Source organism: Molossus molossus, unplaced genomic scaffold, assembly GCF_014108415.1.
Source record: "Molossus molossus isolate mMolMol1 unplaced genomic scaffold, mMolMol1.p scaffold_m16_p_32, whole genome shotgun sequence".
NCBI classification, from domain to species: Eukaryota; Metazoa; Chordata; class Mammalia; order Chiroptera; family Molossidae; genus Molossus; species Molossus molossus.
The window spans coordinates 1,132,732-1,142,927 of NW_023425369.1; positions in this window are offsets into that span (position 1 = coordinate 1,132,732).

Genomic DNA, 10,196 nt, shown 5'->3' on the forward strand with positions numbered 1-10,196 from the left:
ACCCACATAGCACCAAGACAGAAGATGCACTTTACTGTCTACCTGAAATAATTTATCTACTTATATCTTGAATGTGAAGTTTCATTGTGCTTTTTTTCTTTCTGCCTTAAAATTAAGTCTAGAGAAATACCGTCCTTGATGGCAATATCGTGTTGCTTATGTCTTTGTCAGATCAGATTTGTCAGGTCTGCTTTCAGTGCTGTGGGAAATTTCTAGTGGGGCTGGGTCCTTTGCCAGCCAGTCATTCACACACACACACACACACACACACACACCACACCACACCACACCACACCACACCACACCACACCACACCCACACACTCGGTAACAACGAAGGATAACTCAAAGCAGAAAGTGTGAGACCAAAACCACAGCTTTCATGATCAAAGCCAGTCATCATCCTGGTTGATCTCAGGTCTGAGGTGTTCCAAATCCTCAAACACCACTCTTTCATTTCTCTCCATGTCTGTCAGCCAGGTCCGACTTTCAGACGGACAGAGAAATTAAGCATGCTTTCAAGAAAAGAATGACATGAGCTCAAGTCTCTTTGTTGCTTTTCATCCCCGAGGGCAGCACAGCACATTTCCCAGAAAACCACATTGATGATATTTGAGCTAAGGTTTCACAAATGTTAGGGCCCAAGGGTGCAGATCAGCCCACGATGTCAGGGTAGGCGCAATCTGACTTCTCTCACCATGCTCGATGAAACAGCAGCCTGTCAATGGGAATGAAAAGAAAAAAATACAAGTTTGACCACTTGCATATTTTATTTTGCTTACTTTTTTTGAGCAATATATATTCAACAAGAAATGACAAAATGGAACTGAGACCACGCAGGGCTGGATGGAGAGACTCAGGCACACCAGGGCAGGCCAGTGGGAGTATGTTTGAAGAGTGACATTACTCCAGTCATCACTTTGCTCTCCCTGCTGCCTGGCACATTTGTTCCTGGCCTGTGGCAAGTGCCTGGTGGGAGGGTAATGTTCAGTGTGGGCACGCTGTGCAGGGAAGAGCCAGCCCTCCCCACGTGGTGATGGGAATAGACACCATGGCAGAGTTTTTCCAGTGCTGCCCTTCATTCCTCCACTCCCAGGAACTGGCACCTTCTTCATATCTTGGTTTCTATCTTGTTCTCCATCAGTTCCTGACTAATTGTTAGTTGATTTAAGTGTAATTCCTACAGGAACAGTTACCCCACAGATGTTGTCAATGCCTAGTCCCCAGCTTCTGCTGTTTGCCCCACAGACGGGCACAATGTTATGTGTTGGGGAGGGCAGAAGTGAACAAAATGCTCCGTGCTTTATGGGATTTACATTCTAGTAGGAGGGATGGATAACAAAAGCATATGAACGATGCAATAAGTGCTATTAAATAACATAGCAGAGCTAGGCTGGTGTGGCTCAGTGGTTGAGCGTCAACCCTTGTACTAAGAGGTTGCCAGTTCGATTCCTGGTCAGAGCACATGCCCAGGTTGTGGGCCCGATCCCCAGTGGGGGGCATGCAGGAGGTGGCCAATCGATGTTCTCTCCCATTGATGTTTCTATCTCTCTCTTCCTCTCTCTCTAAAATCAATAAAGATAAATAAATAAATAAATAAATAAATAAATAAATAAATAAATAAATAAGTAACGTAGCAGACTCCTAGGGAGGCACCCTCATGGGAACTAGCACTTTCTACAGGGCGATCAGGGAAGGATGCTGATAAGGCCACCTGTGGGCGGAGACCCGAGGGAAGTGAGAGAGGCAGTGTGGGTATATCTGCAGGGACTGTGTTCTCCATAAGGGCCTGAGGTGGACTGTGCTTGGAGAGGCTGAGGCCCTGCAAGGTAACTGGTGGGGCTGGAGCAGGATAGGGTGGAGTGGGAGACAGGTTAATGCAGTGCTTTGAGGGCCATTGTAAGGAATTTGGATTTTACTGTGCGAGATGGACCATTTGAGGAGGGTAATGATAGGATCCAGTTGTTTTTTAACCTGCTCACTGTGGCTGCTAACTGGAGAAGACACCATCCAGATAAGGGCAGCATCAGGGGGACCAGTTAGGAGATTATTCTAGTAGTTCTCGAATATTCTGGCAATTAACTTCTAGTGACTTTCCCTGCGAGTCCCAATGAATGTATTCTTTTCTTATTCAAATCCTGCTTCTTATTGATTCTCTGGTGTCTGGGGATGGGCCCCTTCTTGGGCCCTGTGCAACTTTTTATAAGTTGCCTGGAGCCCCAAGGCTTCCTTTTCTTACCTGTCCACCCCTGGGAGGGAGCCTGACCCTGGAGCCCAGGCCTACCTGTCCCTGAGCCCAGATACCAGAGTTCTCCCTGCCTCCTACTGTACCATTGGCTATTTCTTATATCTAAGAAAGTTGAATTATAATAAATTCTGTTTGGATTATTTAAACTTAAAATAACATTGTAAGTTTTAGTTCATCTGCTTTTCAAATTTTTAGTAGTCTGAACTGCTTTAATGTTCTGAAAAATGTTACTATTAAAAATTTCCATATGAGCCTGCGGATAGAGGCACGCACTTTCCCTTAGCTTCAGGCTCCCGTGTGAGTTGGTGTGGCGCTGTGTATCACATCTTTATTCACAATTTTGATGTTGTTCATTGTGGATATGTTTTAAAGAACTTAGGTTTTAAAAAGATATTGCACTAAAGCATTATTCATCTTGATTCTTATGTTTTTCTGCACCCTATTATATTTTGTGCCCAAGCTGACCACTTGCCTCCCCCTAATTCCAATCCTGGTGGAGACAGGGTCAGTGAGAGCCTAGTGTAGACGCCCAGGTGCGGGAGATGAGGCTTGGGTCAGGTGATGGAAGGGGATGGAGAACACACCAAAAAAGTGGAAATGAGTATTAACCATGTAGGATGATGGCATTATGGTTCCTTGTTACTATGAGGGTAGTAATTTACTGATTTTATTCTGCCTTCTTTGGACATATGAAGTTAGGATGTAGTTTTATTTTACGAGTAAAGGTTTGCAAAAGCCCAGTTTTGATATTACATATTCATTTTTCACTTTGGGCCTACCTTTTTATTTGTTTGTTTTTTCAATCCTCACCCAAGGATATTTTTCCATTGATCCTCAGACAGAGTGGGAGGGAGGAAGAGAGAGTGAGAGAGAAACATCGATGTGAGAGAGACACATCAACTGGTTGCCTCTTGCATGACCCCATCCAAGGCCAGGGACCAACTGCAACTGAGGTACGTGCCCCTGACCAGAATTGAACCCAAGCCTCTGCGGGCCAACACTAACCACTGAGTCAAACTGGCCAGGGCTCTTTGGGCTTACTCTTTACACCCACAAAGCATCACTTTTCTGTTAACACTTTGCATATTGGAATAAAAAGGAAATATATTCAGCGGGCAGCTCTCTTTCATCGTCAGGCTACGCAGACCAAATAAATGGCACCAGAGCCGATCATAACCGCATCAAGGAAATAATGCATTCCCTTATAAAGACGTGTTCCATAAATAAACCAGCAGCTTCTGTTGCCTTACATGATCATGTTCTGTCTGAGACCTACAAATGTGGCTGGAAACTCAGCCCGTGGTAATTGCTATGAGCATCTGATGAGTGATTTTTATTAAGTCTTCTACATTTTAAACAGTGAGAGGTGAGGGGAACACATTAATGATACTCTGAGCGTAGTTCCCATGGATATGATCATTCTGGCATGGATCGGGACATATTCTGGTGATTTTTTTTGTCCCTGAATGTCTCATTAATTTTCTTTCTTTTATTCCCCCACCCTTTTTAAGGAAGCTTATTCTAGTTTAAATGACATGCTCCCATGGAAAGAGCATGTGCAAATTGTCTTTCATTAGAAATGAAAGGGCGTGTCATGAATGCTTTTCCACCATCGGTTTTCGAAGAATGCGTTCACTCTTCTGGACAGAGAAATAATTGGCTCTGAATTAGCTATGCAATGAAGATTAAAATATAATTTTTATAGCAAGGATCCTTCAGTTCCCTTACCTTCTGGCACTGTAAGGCGGGGCTGCCAGGCTTCCTTCTCTCTTAAGGTGCCATGTAGTGACATGGACACATTTCGAATTCTAAGGGGGTGTCAAATTTGGGGGTCACAGTGGCAGTTAACCAAATTGGTAGTAACCTTTTTATCTGATCCTTCCACATTCATCTGGGATCCAGTTTTGCAGTTAACAACCAATAATACCCCAAGTAACGTGTCTTAGGAGAACTGGCGACATCAAACACTTCTCTTTATTGCCTTTATTCAACAAACATTTGTCCCATGCTCATAACGGGCCCTGCGTGGTGCTAAAGCTGGCTGCTAGGGCTGAAGGTGCTATACCTAACCAATGTTTATTAAACACCTGTGGATATTGGGAATATGCTTTATAGAGGGAATCCTGCAATTCCAGATGGCAGAGAAGTCCCCATCTTAGGCAGCTTGGGTTACTATAATAAAATACCGGACTGAGGCTTAAACAACACACGTACATTTCTCACAGTTCTGGAGGCTGGAAGTCCAAGAGGAGCGTCCAATATTTGATTCTTGGGGAGGACTTGTAGACAGCATACACCCATCTTGCTTTATGCTCACATTACCTCTTCTTCGTTTTATTTATTTATTTAATTGATTTTTGCCAAAGCTATTTCTCCTTTTCTTCCCAATTGACACCTTCCTCCCCATCCCCCTCAGCCCATCCCCGGCTTTGTTGTCAGTGTCCATTGGTTATGTGTACGTGCATATAAGTTCTGTGGTTTATCTCTTCCCTCCCCCCAACACCCCCTCTTCGATGGTTGTCGGTCTGTACCCTAATTCCATGTCTCTGGGTCTACCCTATTCTTCGGACTATTATGTTCATTATATTCCACAAATAAGTGAGATCATGTGGTATTTGTCTTTTTCTGCTTGGCTTGTCTCACTTAGGATAATACTTTCTAGGTCCCTCCATGTCGTCTCAAAGGATAAGAGATCTTTCTTTCTTACAGCTGCATAGTACTCCATTGTGTATATGTACCACAGCTTTTTTATCCATTCGTCCACTGATGGACACTTGGGCTGTTTCCAGATCTTAGCTGTTGTAAATAGTGCTGTTATTAACATGGGGGTACATATATTCTTTATGATTGGTGTTTCAGGCTTCTTAGGGTATATTTCTAGAAGTGGGATCACTGGGTCAAATGGAAGTTCAAGTTTTAATTTTTTTTAGGTAACACCATAGTGTTTTCCATAGTGGCTGCACCAGTCTGCATTCCCACCAGCAGTGTACTAGAGTCCCTTTTCTCGACACCTTCGCCAACACTAGTTAGAAGATTTGTTGACAGCGGCCATTCTGACAGGTGTGAGGTGATACTTCATTGTTGTTTTAATTTGCATCTCTCTGATGATTAGTGATGTTGAACATTTCTTCATATGCCTCTTGGCCATTTGTATGTCCTGTTTGGAGAGGTGTCTATTCAGCTCCTCTGCCCATTTTTTAATTGGGTTCTTTGACTTCCTTTTGTTGAGTTGTATGAGTGCTCTATATATTTTGGAAATTAACCCCTTATCTGATGTATCATTGGCAGTGATGCTCTCCCATACAGTGGGTTCTTGTTCCATTTTGATGGTTGTTTCTTTTGCTGTGCAGAAGCATTTTAGTTTGATGTAGTCCTATGTGTTCATTTTTTCCTTCGTTTCTGTTGCCTTAGGTGATGTATCAGTGAAAATTCTGCTGCATATGATGTCTGAAATGTTGTTGCCTACATTTTCTTCTGGGATTTTTATGAATTCATGAGTCATATTTAAGACTTTTGTCTATTTTGAGTTTATATTTGTGTATGGTGTAAGTTGATGGTCTAGTTTCATATTTTTGCATGTTGCTGTCCAATTTTCCCAACAGCATTTATTAAAGAGGCTGTCTTTACTCCACTGTAAGCTCTTGCCCCATTTCTCAAATATTAATTGAGCATAGTGTCTTGGGTCCATTTCTGGATTCTCTGTTCTGTTCCACTGGTCTATATGCCTGTTCTTGTGCCAGTACCAGGCTGTTTTGATTACAGTAGCTTTGTAGTATAACCTGATATACGGTATTGCGACCCCCCTACTTTGTCCTTCTTTTTCAAGATCACTGTGGCTATTCAGGGTCTTTTTTGGTTTCATATGAACTTTTGAAGTATTTGTTCTAGTTCTGTGAAGTATGTCATTGGTATTTTGATGGGGATTGCATTGAATCTATAGATTGCTTTGGGTAATATAGACATTTTAATGATGTTAATTCTCCCAATCCATGAACAAGGTATGTGCTTCCACTTTTTTATATCTTCCTTTATTTCGTTTTTCAATGTCCTGTAGTTTTCTGCAAATAGGTCCTTTATTTCTTTGGTTAAGTTTATTCCTAGGTATCTTAATTTTTTTTGCTGTGAGGATAAATGGCATTGTTTTTTCAGTTTCTCTTTCTGTGAGTTCATCATTGGTGTATAAGAATGTCATCAATTTCTGGACATTAATTTTGTATCCTGCTACTTCTCCAAATTCATTTATTAAGTCTAGTAGATTTTTGATGGAGTCTTTAGGGTTTTTTATGTATAATATCATGTCATCTGCAAATAATGACAGTTTCATTCCTCCTTTCCAATTTAAATCCCTTTTATTTTTTTCTTCCTGTCTGATTGCTGTGGCTAAGACTTCTAGTACTATGTTAAATAAGAGTGGTAAAAGTGGGCATCTCTGTCTTGTTCCTGTTCTTAAGGGAAATGCTTTTAATTTTTGCCCATTGAGTATAATGTTGGCTGTAGGTCTTTCATATATGGCCTTTATTATGTCGAGATATGATGCCTCTATTCCCACATTGCTGAGCGTTTTGATCAGAAATGGATGCTGGATTTTGTCGAATGCTTTTTCAGCATCTATTGATATCATCATGTGGTTTTTATTCTTCATTTTATTTAGGTGGTGTATCACATTTATCGATTTGCGAATATTGTACCAGCCTTGCATCCCTGGGATGAATCCCACTTGGTCATGGTGGATAATTTTTTTGATGTATTGCTGGATCCAATTTGCTAGTATTTTGTCAGGATTTTGGCATCTATGTTCATCAGGGATATTGGCCTGTAGTTTTCTTTCTTTGTAATGTCTTTTTCTGGTTTTGGAATTCAAATTATGCTGGCCTCATAAAACAAGTTTGGAAGTCTTCCTTCTTCTTGGATTTTTTCAAATAGTTTGAGGAGAATGGGTGTTATTTCTTCTTTGAATGTTCGGTAAAACTCCCCCGTGAAGCCATCTGGGCCTGGGCTTTTGTTTGCTGGGAGTTTCTTGATTACCTCTTCAATTTCCTTAGTTGTTATTGGTCTGTTCAAGTTTTCTATCTCTTCCTGGTCCAGTTTGGAAGACTATATGTTTTTAGAAATTTGTCCATTTTGCTTAGATTGTCGAGTTTGTTGCCATATAATTGTTCGTAGTAGCTGTTAACAATCTTGTATTTCCGTGGTGTCAGTTGTTATTTCTCCTCTTTCATTTCTGATTTTATGTATTTGGGTTCTTTCTCTTTGTTTCTTGGTGAGTCTAGCTAAGCGTTCATGAATTTTGTTTATCTTTTCAAAAAACCAGCTCTTTGTTTCATTGATCCTTTGAATTGTTCTTTTGGTCTCCATGTCATTTATTTCTGCTCTGTTCTTTTTTTTTTTTTTTTTTTTTTTTTTTATCCTCACCCGAGGACATTTTTCCATTTTTTTGTACAGATAGAGTGGGAGGGAGAGAGAGGAAGAGAGAGAGAGGGAAACATCGATGTGAACGGATACATCGAGTGGCTGCCACCCGCATGACCAGCCAGGGCAGGGGACAAACTGCAACCGAGGTACATGCCCTTAGCGGGAACCGAACCCGGGTCTCTCCGGACCGCAGGCCGACGCTCTAACCGCTGAGCCAAACCGGCCAGGGCTCTGCTCTGTTCTTTACTATTTCCTTCCTTCTACTTGCTCTGGGGTTTTCTTTTTGTTTGCTTTCTAATTCTCTAAGTTGTGAGGTTAGACAGTCAATTCGAAATTTTTCTTGTTTCTTGAGGTAGACCTGTAGTGCTATGAACTTCCCTCTCAGAACTGCTTTCACTGCATCCCATAGAATTTGTGTTGTTGTGTCTTGATTTTCATTTCTTTCCAGGAAGTTTTTAATTTCTTCCTTGATCTCCTCGGTAATCCATTCATTGTTTAATAACATGCTATAGACTCCATGTGTTCAAATGTCTTTGCATGTTCTTGTTGTAATTAATTTCTAGCTTTATGCCATTGTGATCTGAGAAGATGCTTGATATGGTTTCAATGTTCTTGAACTTGTAGAGACTTAGTTTGTGCCCTAACATGTGGTCTATCTTTGAGAATGTTGCATGTGCACTTGAGAAGAATGTGAATTCTGTAGTTTTATGGTGTGATTCTCTGTAGATATCTATTAAATTCATCTCGTCTAGTGTTTCATTTAGTCTTTGTTTCCTTGCTAATTTTTTGTCTAGAGGATCTATCCAGTGATGTCAAAGAGGTGCTCAAGTCCCTTGCTATGGATGTATTGCTGTCGATTTCTCCTTTGAATCCTCCAGAAGATTTTTAATATATTTTGGTTCTCCTATATTGGGTGCATATATGTTTATCAAGGTAATGTCTTCCTGTTGGATAGATCTATTCAATATTATACAGTGGCCTTCTTTGTCTCTAGTTATGGCCTTCATTTTGAAATCTATATTATCAGATATGAGTATTGCTACCTCAGCTTTTTTTGTCCTTTCCATTTGCTTGGAAGATTTTTTTCCATCCCTTCACTTCCAACCTATGTGAGTCTTTTGTTGTGAGGTGGGTCTCTTGTAAACAACATATAGATGAGTCATGCATTCTTATCCAATCAGCTACTCTGTGTCTTTTTATTGGAGCATTCAATCCATTTACATTTAAGGTGATTATTATATGTACTTATGTGTTGCCATTTTTGTTTACTGTGGTTCTCTTTTTCTTCCTATTTCTTCCATTAATGAGAGTACAGTGATACCTCGGTTCTCGAACATAATTCGTTCCAGGAGGACGGTCGAGAACCGAATTGTTCGAGAACCGAAGCAATGAAACCAATAGGAAAGTGTGACTCCACAAAGCGTGACTCTCTCTCTGCACTCACACTGATGACGCAAGCAAGGCGCGCTGGGCCGAATGAACGCCATTCGGCTCAACTCGGCTCATCTCGGAAGTTCGAGTTCCAAATATTTGTTCGGATTCCGAGACAAAAGTTTCTCGAATCTCTGGTCGAATACCGATTTGGTCGAAAACCGAGGCGTTCGAGAACCGAGGTATCACTGTAGTTCTTTTAACATTTCTTACAGTGCTGGTTTGGTGCTAATGTATTCCCTTAGCCTTTTTTTTTCTTTTTGTCTGGGAAGCTCTTTATTTGACCTTCTGTTTTGAATGATATCCTTGCTGGATAGAGTAGTCTTGGATTCAGATCCTTGTTTTTTATGACCTAGATTGCTTCGTGCCATTCCCTTCTGGCCTGTTGTGTTTTTGTTGAGAAGTTGCCTGATAGCCTTATGGGGGTTTCCTTTGTAGGTAACCTATTGCTTATCTCTTGCTGGTTTTAGGATTCTCTCTGTCTTTAATTTTTGGCATTTTAATTACTATGTGTTTTGGTATGGGCCTGTTTAGGTTCTTCTTACTTGGGGGGGTCTCTGTGTATCTTGAACTTGAATGCCTTCTTCCTTCACCAAATTAGAGAAGTTTCCTGTCACTATTTCTTCAAATATATTCTCTAACCCTTGCTCATTTTTTTCTTCTTCAGGGATTCCTTTTTTTTTTATCCTCACCCAAGGAAATTTTTCCATTTTTAGTTCAGACAGAGCATGAGGGAGAGAGAGAAAGAAACATCAATGTGAAAGGGACACATCGAGTGGCTGCCACCCGCATGACCCAACCAGAGGTGGGGACCAACTGCAACCGAGGTACATGCCCCCAGCAGGAACTGAACCCGTGTCTCTCCAGACCGCAGGCTGATGCTCTGACCACTGAGCCAAGCCGGTCCGGGCTCTTCAGGGATTCCTATGATGTGAATATTATTACATTTCCAGTTGTCCCACAGTTCTCTTAAGCTGTCTCCTGGTTTTTAATTGTTTTTTTCCTTTTGTTTTTCTGATTGGTTGATTTTTTTTCTACCCTGTCTTCTAATTCAGTGATTTGGTCCTTCGCTTTCTCTACTCTGCTGTTTAGACCTTCCAATGTGA